At 41.9% G+C, this 10,850-nt stretch overlaps 1 long non-coding RNA gene across 1 annotated transcript; it reads left to right on the top strand.

The window, feature by feature from the left end:
- The first annotated feature begins 418 nt into the window (after window positions 1-418).
- Window positions 419-5,110, top strand: LOC131087136 (uncharacterized). Its single transcript, XR_009114844.1, has 3 exons — window positions 419-789; window positions 4,281-4,381; window positions 5,033-5,110. It is a non-coding gene; the product is annotated as an uncharacterized LOC131087136 (long non-coding RNA).
- Window positions 5,111-10,850: the final 5,740 nt, after the last annotated feature.

Here is a 10,850-nt window from a genome sequence, read left to right as displayed (position 1 = left end):
AGCATTATTGATTTTCATTGGGCTTATTAGGATCAGTGTAACATGCACTTTTGCTATACTAGATTGTATTTGACTTTCATCATGAAATCTCATTACACTAAAAAGAAATGGAAACAAGCTATGCAAATAAAAGATTTTGCAGGGTGCTCTAATGAAATTACTCTGTATCTGCAAAAACACACTTTGTATGTAGGTCATTCAAACCCTGAATGCTGCTGGTCAGACTGTTCTCATTTGCTTTTGAATATTAGGAATAGATTCTCCAGCCTTAGCAGAATTATTTCAGATTTATGCTAACATAACTGAAGTTATAGCTTGATCCTTGAAGTAGTTGTGCTGTCTGAATTCTGATGTTGAGTCAGTGATTTACTAGGAAAGGCAACTTCAATTGTTTGTCTGCTTGCAGCTGGTATGATGATGCTACAGCATTATAAAGGTGTGAATCCACGTGGCTGTGGGCACACCCCAAGCCCCCAGCCAGGATGAGGAATGAGCAAGGAGCTTGTTTTCACCCGTCTGGCTCCTGTGGGACATCATCTCCTCCTGTTTCGCCTGTTGGCATCGGTGGAGGCAGCATGAGCTGGCAGCACAGCAGATCTCCTCAGTGCAGCATCAGAGCACAAAGTCCTCCCTCCTGAAGCTCAGAGGAGATCCAGTTACCACCTCAGCTGCCCTCTTCCAAGGACAATTCACTGCCAAAGCTCACAAGTCCAAACCCAGGCTCTTCAGCAGTATTCCTGTAGCTGCAGACAGTGCTGAGGCTTTCTCACATTCTGCTGGCAGGAGAAGGTAAGGTTGTTTGTGTGGCTCCTGCCCTGGGAGTGCCTGGACTGTTTGGGAGAGCAAAAGCCCTCTGCTGTGGCTGTCGTGGTGCCCCTGCAGTGGTGGCTCAGGGCTGAGGATGGCAGCAATGCCTGCCCGTGTCTCCATGGGCACACACCTCCCCATGGTCACCTGCAGGGCTGAGCACGGGGAGGCGCTCTTTGGTTTTGGGTTTTGTCATCTCATTTTCTTGTCACTTGAAATTGGCAGTAGGACAAAACATTCCTCCAAGGTCTCTACTTACTCTGTAAGAATGGAGCAAGATTTTTGAGCTATCAGGAAAAAATATCCTCCTTTGGCACGTTTTGATGGTGCCTCTTAGAATAGCACATCTCCTAATGGTCAGGATGCTTTTATTTTCATAGATGTTCTGTATCTGGAGAAAGCAACATTGTTTTGAGAAAGAGAAAATGAATTTTGAAGAGGTCTGAGAAGCAACTCTTATGCTCCCTTTCCTAATAAATTCCTGTATTTCTGATCCTAGAGGATGAGCTACGTAAGGTACCAAAATTAGCAGAAGGTGAGCTATATAACGTACCCAAATTAGCAGAAGGTGAGCTATATAAGGTACCCAAATTAGCAGAAAGCACCCAGTTAAAAACCAACCTACAGGATAGATGCTGGGAAAAACAAATTCAAGATACAAAGCTGCAACTGCAGAGTTACTTGGGGAGTACAAATTCGGCATTATTGACAGTCTGTGATTTAATGATATTGCACAGTCAGCTCTTAGGCAGTACTGAGTCATTCCCTGTTGATGCCATGAAACTGTACTCTCTGCTTGGAATTGCCTCCTGTGTTGTGGGGTTTTATGGTGAAATTTTGGTATGGGCTTTTTTCCAGAATTTTTCAAACTCAGCAGCAAAATCCTAAAGGGGAAACTCCCCTAATATACATGTGACAGTCTTATTTATTTGCCTCAAACTGCTGAACACAGGTTTATGGAAAAAAGCTCTCCTGTGTTGCTGACAATTAGTATATTTTCACTTGCAAAATGGTGCTTCCTGCTAATGCTATGGTATAATAATCAAAAGCCCCTAATCCAGCTGATTAAAAAGTCCCTGTTGGGCTTTGCTGACCAAATGAATACAATTAGTAAGACATTTCGAGTAGGGAATTTCCTGCAAATACTGGTATTTGTAGACCTTAAATTAAAATTATGATATGTAAAATTACATATCAAAAGAAGGGAGATCCTATTCCTTGGTACATCTAACTGAGGCCCATTGTTGATGTGTGGCAGGAGAGATTTTATTCTATAAGTGCAGGTAAGCTTTTCACTCAGACCTCAGCTTTAGAATCAAATTAATTGTGTGATCAAAGCATTTCTTTTTTAAATCCTCCCAAAGAAACCTAGGAAAAAACAAGTCCCTTAAGTAAGTTAGTTTATGTAGGCAATGGTAACAGGTGCTATGGGTTGTTGTTGAGATGTTGTTTGTTTAATATTAATCTAAAATAATTTAAATGGCATCTTAATAGCCTTATTTTATGTCTCTTATTTTGATTTTAAAAATCAGCGCATTCCCCTTAGTGCAGTTAATAGGGTCAGCCTGTGAGCCTGTGCTGGTTACCATGCCTTCAGTCATGTGGAATCCAAACAGCCATTATAATTTGTTTCTAAACAGATCAAGAGCTATTTACCATCTCAATGTTTTGTGCACAGCTGGGTGTCTGGCAAACATCCAATATCCATTAACATTTAAAAATTAGTCCCATAATGCATCTTTTCCATGGCTTGAGGAGTATACACACTGACACATGTTGGGAACCAATTATATTTGCACCACCATTAGTCTGGCTGCATTCAACTTCCCAGTAAATGAGGGCTAATTTAGTTTCCAGAATGGTGTATCTTAAATTCATGCAATGACCTTAGCAAAAGCAGAGTATCTGAAGATATAAAGAGGAAGGAAATGTTCAGAAAGAATAATGCTTCCTTTTTTTCTGCCTAAACCATAAGAGTAGATTATTATATGACTGTTTCCAGTATCCATGCCTGGCCTTAAAACCAGATTCCTTTAATTCAATACTGCTGAAATTCATAAGCAGACTTTGGTTGGGAAGAAATCGCACTAATATGGTAAACTAGCACACCCTCCTTGCTCAGATCAAACCTGCTAATGGACCTTTTTATAATAGCAATTTAGACCTGCCTGTAGCAGGTCTGACTCTTCAGGTCCCCAACTGATTTTAAGTGTTCTATTTTCCTACCAGCAGGAAAATAAGAAATACAGATTTCACAGTAAGTGCTGTCTACACTGCTTGTGAAATATATTCTAACAATGCCATGGAAGTGAAACGACCCTCACAACTGGCAGTTTGGCATAGAATTGTAATGAAAATGGAGAAGCACAAAAATATTTTGAGAAGTATATTTGCCAAACCTCTGCTGCCATGAGAAATTCCTTCAATAGTGTCAGAGGTGAAATGGGATGTCTGGCTTGGGGGCTGAGTGTGTAGCACCCCTCCCTGCAGTGTCAGCTCAGCTCCCAGTGACAGGTTCTAGACTGACTGACTTTGCTGCAGCAGCACGAGGCTCCTCTGAGCTCACGCAGCCCGTGGCACGCTGCTAATAAAGCTAAATTGCTCCTACTAACACAACACCATTCAGCAGCCTTTTAGAATTAAGAGCTGGTTTAAAAAATAGTGTTTTTCCTCAACAGTCATTGGAACCAGTTAGAAACTCAAGAAGGCAGGAATTTTCTAAATGGGAATTTTCTGAATTGCTGTACACAGCAATAGATGCAGTGAGCCTCCAGGTGAGGGGTCTGCTTCCTCCTCCAGCTGTGCACATCTGCAATAACTCTGTCCTCTTGGCACAGTTGTTTTCAAGGAGTTAGCTGTAGGATTCTGTCTGGAGTGAAGCTGCAGCTTTATAAACAGCTCTGAAGTTTAATGTATAGAAATAGTTATTTACGTATGTTTAAAATGAAGTATTTAATATACAAAACTTGTTCTTCTCTTACATCCATATAGTTCAGAGCTAGCCTTTGTCAAGTATTTCTTTATTGTATCAGCACCTTTTTCCTTTTACTTTTTGTGCAAGAAAGTACCTTTCAGTGAAAGGGCCTATTCTTGAAGCTGCCCTTTTGGAAAAGTTCACTGTACAGTCAGTATTTACAGATGCTGTTTATACTGTCTTCCTCTCAAAAGACATGGCTTTTTATTTTATTGCTTTCAGTGAAACCCACGCTTGTAGTCCCTGACAATAATACATTTTCATGCATCATTGGCAATACAAGGCTTCATTTAGACTATTGATTTACATTCTTATTGTATTAGGACTTGTTAGTGTTTCATACCTTCTTATTGTTTGGTGATTGACCTTTGCAGATTTATAGTACATAAGCAATTAGCCAGTAATAGATTAAATTAATAAAGAAGATTCCTATCAAATTTGGGGGATTTATGAATCTATCATGTGGTACAGTCCATTTCTTTATTTATATTCCACACAGCTGTAGCTATAAGCTGAATTCCAAGTGCAGTAAATCCTGCTGAAGACTCCTGAGTTACATGCAGGAAGGAGATGATGTGTGGTGTGTGTACAATTTGCTGGGTAAGTGTGCAGGGATGGGGACTGGCAGAAACGTTGAACTGTTTTCTCTTTCTGTCTTGACAGTCTCTTTTGTTTTACAGCTGTGGATTTAACAAACAAAAGTAGAGCTAGTTTTAATTTTTAATTAAAGTCAATAGCTTATGTTCATTCTGACATATCTGGTACAAAGAAGAATAAAAGAAAATACAGAGAGAAACTTGAAAGAGAAATGCATTTCTTCAGCTTAATTATTTAGTTTCCAACTAAGAAACAGCTCTGCAGACGTCGATTATCCTTCAGGGATATCTCAGAAGAAGTGAGCAATTAGCTTGATTTTCTGTTGAATATGTAGCTTGCGACTCAGTATGTGATCTATTAAAAAGATGATCATTCCTTTTAAACTGTGTCCTGATATACATGGAGCCTGTTGCTGAGGATAAAAGTCAGTGCAGTGATCCAGTCCCTCACCATTGAGACACAGCTTTTCTGTCTGGCTACACAACAGACAGGGGCAATTCAGGTGTTCTCAGGACTCCAAGAGAAGAGTGAAAGAGGAGGGTAATGCTCTCCTGTTATAGGTGACCTGGGATACTGCTTAACATTTTTTATAGCCTAAAAAAAGGGCAACATTCCTCTGGTGGGAAAAAAGTCTCCTTGCACCCATTTCTGTAGGAAAGCAGTGACTGCTCATCAGCCTGGAGTCATGGATGGGGCTGTGAATGAGATCAGCAGCATGGGAAATTCAGGCAAGGCTGCATGGGAAGGGCTGTGGAGAGGGGAGCAGAGGCTGTGGCCCATCCTGCTGCCATCCAGCCGGCCCAGGGAGCTCTGGGCCTCACAGGATCAGTGCCACCCACACACAGCACCGTGGTCCTGGCACACACTGCACCCGGCACACAGGTAAGAAGGAAGTGGGAACTGGAAGGGACATTTGAAAGAGTTGTATGATAAGCACATTTTCTGAATACCATCAGTGGAGCAAACTTGTCTGTGAGTGCATGAACCCTACTGCCATTCCCTGCTTCCAGATTGCTGCTGCAGGGTTGAGAATGCCCAGCCTGGGGAACTGGGGGTTGTGTGTCTGCTGGCACTTCTGCTGCACAGCTGGCTGGAACACATCAGCTCACAAAGTGCCCAGATTTCACACAGGAAAAGCAGAGTGCACATTTTTGCAGTTCATGTGTTCAGAGTTTTTTGGTTGTGTTTTTTTTTTTGTTGGTTTATTTAGTTTTGTGTGTCTTTTATTACAATTATGACATTCAAATTCCACTATAGGGAGATATTGGAAGGTTTGAGCTTAAAAATGAACTTTAGGTAAGTGACTTGCAGGAGGCTGAAGTTTGCAGATGTGCTGCCAGATTTTCTGCACACCTTAGTCCCACTTTGAGCACCTCCACCTGTCAAACTGTGCTCCTCCAAATGCACACCGAGCAGAGGCTCAGCCCTTGATGGGCCTAAATTAGGAGGCACCTGTATGTGTGACATTGAAGCTTCCATGGTATCTGAAATCTTGCTTCTGGTCATGTTTAAAAGTGCCACAGTCCTGAGCAGTGTGGTACCTTACGTGTACCTTCATCTGCAACAGGAGCCCAAAGCTTTAATGTGGCATGAGAGCAAAACCTGGGTCTCATCCCTTCAAGGCCAGGCTGCTCTGAGCCCTTTCTGCACCTCCCCAGCACACTAATGGAAGGGAGGAGCAGACCTGAGTTGTGCTCTCTTTCCCAGAATTGTGGCACGATGTTGAATAATCCCCCTTTTGCCTGTCTGCAGCTAATTTCAAGGCCATACAAGAGAGGGCCCTGAGCACTGGTGTGGCTGTCACTGGCACTGGTGGCTCCCTGGGCACAGCCCCTCTGCTCCTGGATGGGTTTATCCAGCCCACAGTAGGGTGACCTCCTCTGCCCCTGGTCCTGTGGAGCATCCTTTAAATCCCTGTGCTCCTCCCCTTCAGCCTGGGATGGACTGCCCATGGGGAGACATGGCATCCAGCTGTTTGTCAGACTGGACACAGCTCTTTTTGCAGGATTACAGGTAAAGGCACAGCTCATCTATGCAAGAATAAATGTAAGGAATGCTTGCCCTTTATTTATCTGCACTAATTACGCATCATGAAAGCTGCTGGTGCAAAACAGCCTGTCCTGTTTAAAGATATATATAACAGAGGATAATCAAGGGGACACCTGCTCACTGCTTACACATAGCCCAACAAAAACCTCCTCTGTGGTTCCCAGGGCTAGATGCAGTCCAGAAGCAAATTAGGTATTTTCTTGTGGCCAGAAGCCCAGACTAATAAACTCTGCAGACCTAACTTTTCATACAGATGGGTTGTGGCTTCCTGCATTGTGTTCCCATTTGTATTGAAAATTACCCTGGATCTGGCACCACTGGAGCTGTGCCAAGGCTAATCAGCCTATCCAGCCACACGCTGGCTCCTGAAGAGCTCCTTAAATCCTTCTTGCATTGCTGTCCCCAGGGCTGAGGAGCAGCCCAACCCAGGACCCTGAGCTTTTTTCTTCTTAAAAATAGATTTATTTATATTTGTGTTTGGTTTATTATTTTAGAACCTTTGTGGCCCTGCTGCTTTGGGAAGGTGCTGTGCTCCATGAATGTGGGGCAATGCAAGCATGATGGCCATGGCACAGGTTTAACCAGCTGAGCAGAGACTCAGGGAAAGGCTGTGTACTGCCCTGGGAGTCCTTCCATCCATCCAGCCATCCTGGCCCTGGACAAGGCTGAGGGATTGCTGTGTGGGGCAGCAGCAGGGAGAGACCTTCCCATGGAGCAGCACATTCTCATGGGGAGCCATGGCCAGGCAGGCAGGGCTGGGCTTCACTGGGGGTGTGAAGTTCACTAAGTGCATTGCTCCTGCAAATCTTGCTTTTATGTCTTAAACAAGGAGCTAAATTAGTATGTAAGCCATTGTTCTGTGTTTATGTGAAGTGTTACAGTGGAAATGTTCTGACCCAGAGAAGCTAGAGTATTCATTTTTCTTGAACGCTTTTGTAGGGAAATAAAACTATAGGTTATTTCTTATTGTATGTCTGAGAGGCTGCACAAGAGAGTTAAAATTGAAGGGGAGGAAGAATTTAAAGGAATAGGACCTCTGTCTGCTCAGAATGATTCCAGCTTAAAGACAGGACACTGCTACATTTTCACTTCAAGCATCACTTCATTGGTATTTCTGACATTTTGGAGAAGCAGAGTGAAAAATACCCCAGAGACCTTTCCAGTCCATTGGAAAATATCCTCCTGCTGTTTTACCAGAGTATACTGAAAGACATTTCATAGAAACATGTGTCTGTGCAGACATATATATAAATATTAATCTTTATTAGTGACAAAATGAGGAAAACAACATGGCAAACACAAGTACTCCAAATGGCACAAATCCATGGAAGAGTGTGAGTACCAGGAGGCTGCTTTTGTGCTGAACGGAAGTTCACTCATCTTAAGGTTGCCTCCAAATACAGAACTAACCCAAGAGTTTGGATTTAACACTGACTGGACAAGTAATATTTCTCCTTAATGAGGCTCAGCTCTGAAGATAAGGAGGAAAAGAAAAGGGTCAGTGTGATAAGCTGTGCAATGCAGTAATTGGATCAGGCAGAGACACTGCTGGCCTTTAGGAGAGAAGAGACCTGTAAGCAGGTTGGCATGTACAAATTGTTTTCTGCATAGGATTGCCTCAAAATAGTTTTTTTCAAAATAGGACAGGCAGAAAAACTGGTTAGTGGCTTCTCAAAATTTTTCATGTTTTATTTCTCAACCTAGTAGGATGTGGGAGGTTTTTTACCCAAAACCAGCATTTTCAAAGACAGCCTAAAAATTTATAATGAAATTTTGGAGTCATCCAAAGCCATTGGGAGCCATTTTCAATGTTACATAGTAGCCTAAGGAGGTTTAGAGGCTTTGAGTTTTGAAGCTAAATACCTACAGGAGGAGTCAGGTGGCAGCTCACAGGTTTAATCCTGGTAAGTCCAGAGCAGATGGGGGTCAGTGTATTATTTGAAGCACAAGTATCCTCTGAGGGTCTTTTCTAGCTCTTGTCCAGAATTTGTGGAGAAGATCTTTATGTGTAATAGAAGCCACTAATCCTTGTGGAAATATGAATTTTAATGATGTTGATGCCATGTCTCCCTGCGCTGTGTGTGGGAAGGAGGGAGGGGCTGGAGGGGGAAAAAAGCCTTTTTTAAAGGCTTATTTTTACTTCCTGTTATCCTTCTCTGACTCTGTTAATAATAACTTTACTTAATACCTGTAAATTTGAACCCTTAGTTGGTTTTTTTTTTTTCCCCAATTCTTCTCTAACTTCATGAGCCCTTTGTTAATATTTTTTCCCTCTCTTCTGCCCAACTGTGGCAGGAGAGAGCAAGGGAAGGACTCTCGTGGGTGCCTGGCATTGACCAATGTCCAACCATGATGCTGATGATTTTTTTTCCCCCCTTCATTACATATTAATTGGATTTCAGGAATAAATGTCATTGTGAAAACAGGATAAATTTAGTTTATAAACAAAAGTGTTTGGGATAGACAGCTCTAATCTAGGTGAGACAGTGCAACTCTTTCCTAGGTTAACTTCAGCTCAGACCAGAAAAAAATCAGTAAAAATCTGGAAGATGTGTGTCCTGTCCTGTTCATTTTATGTGGTGGATGAAAGAACTTACCTAAAGGTTTGAATTTGACACCCATTTTTCTACTTGCAGTGCACTTCTAAGGCTGTGTCCTTTTATAGCTCAGCATCCAAAAAGCTACAAACTGGCCAAGGCAGAGTAACTATTAAGACTATCAGGAAATCAAAAATGTGATCACATTTTAGATTGGCAATATTGTAGAGCTTTTTTCGTTTTGGTTTTTTTTTTTTTTTTTTTGATCAGCAATTAGGAAAGCAGGTTTTAGTGATAAAATTAGTGTAATGCTTGTTTAGTATGCCCATGATATTGTGGAAGGAAGTTTGGGACTGGTCAAACTGCAGCTGTGCGGGAAATACATCACAAGCACATTGCTGGGCACTGCAATACTTGCAGCTCAGAGCAAGAAATAGTAAGAAAGAACTCACCAAGTGTCTGTGGCAAAATCAATCAAGTCAGCTCTGTCAGAAGGCTCTGGATCTTCTACTGGGACTGGCCATTTCATCTGCTGCTTCTTACTGGTTGTTTATAGATTGCAAAGTTGCATCAACTTTCTTAGCTCTCCATGCACTAAGTACTTTAAACATATCACAGAAAATTTTCTCAAAGCACTGACAGTGTCCTTAATTTTTTTTTTTTCATTCACCCACTAAATATAATATCCACTGGATAAAAATGACTGATATTTCTCAAGTTGCCACCAGCAAAATTCTTGAATCCCCAAATACTTTAACATAATTTAGTTATCTTCATACAATCGCTTCAGAGATCATAATGGTACTACTACTGAGTTTCCCAAGGAAACTCAAGCTAGATACTCATGCTACAGATGTGCTAACTCTCAGCTTTTCCTCCTTTTGGGCTTTTCAACTATACCAACCAATTTCAAATAAGTCTGACAGTAAAAATACCTCAAAGATATCAAATTACCACAGGCTCTGCAGCAATCTTTGATGCCATCACTCAGGGACAGCATGTTTTACCATGTTTTACCATGTCCCTGCAGCAGCAGGGCCTGTGGAAGGGGAAAGGGACAGGCTCCAGCTGGAGCACAAGCAGTGCCACAGCATCCTGGGACAAGATGTGAACTCAGTGCATGGCTCCTGCTCCTGGAATGGCTTGTTCATGCATGAAAAACTGTTTTCCAAAGAGACCTTAGTGACTTCCAGAAGAGCAGACCATGTCCATGGCTACCTCTGGATAATGGTGTTGCCTCAGTATTTGTCTGGATAGGAGTCCAGACTGTTCTGCAGTGTCTTCTCAGGTGATTCATGATGTCTTTGTAAAGGCCCGTGGCACTGAAGTCATGCACAGGACTTAGTAGTGTTTCCAAATTCTTTTGGAAAAGAGAGGATGCATTATAATAAAGTCCTCAACTGGAAATATCTAGAAAACAGAGCTGGTTCAGATTAGGTCTTTTATAAACTCCAGGTTTTTATCAGTGGTTCAGTTCAGTTGTGATTTTTTTGTTTTAGTCATATGCAGTGATGCCATGCCTGATGCATGTAGTTAAGCAAGAACAAGGCTCTGTTAGAGTTTATTTATTAATGAGAAATAGCCAGATTGGCCCCAAACAAGGCATCTCAATAGAATTGTTGTGACACCAGCTATAGCTGTGTGTATCTACCTTGCCTAGATGTGGCAAACTGTTCTTGTGTATGGACTTCATTATACATATATGCAGAAGTGCTTGTGTGTAAAGCAAGTGTGGATGCAAATCTCTACATGCTACTGTAAATACCAAACAATGTATTACCAAAAGGTTTTTCCAATTAAAACCCTGCAAGAATCTTTTGTTATTACTTTTTTTTTTAATCTTACAGCGGGTATTGTCTCTGATAGAACACCTGGGACAGGGCTGC

Source organism: Melospiza georgiana, chromosome 9 (assembly GCF_028018845.1).
Source record: "Melospiza georgiana isolate bMelGeo1 chromosome 9, bMelGeo1.pri, whole genome shotgun sequence".
Lineage (NCBI taxonomy): Eukaryota > Metazoa > Chordata > Aves > Passeriformes > Passerellidae > Melospiza > Melospiza georgiana.
This window is presented reverse-complemented; position numbering and strand designations above follow the sequence as displayed.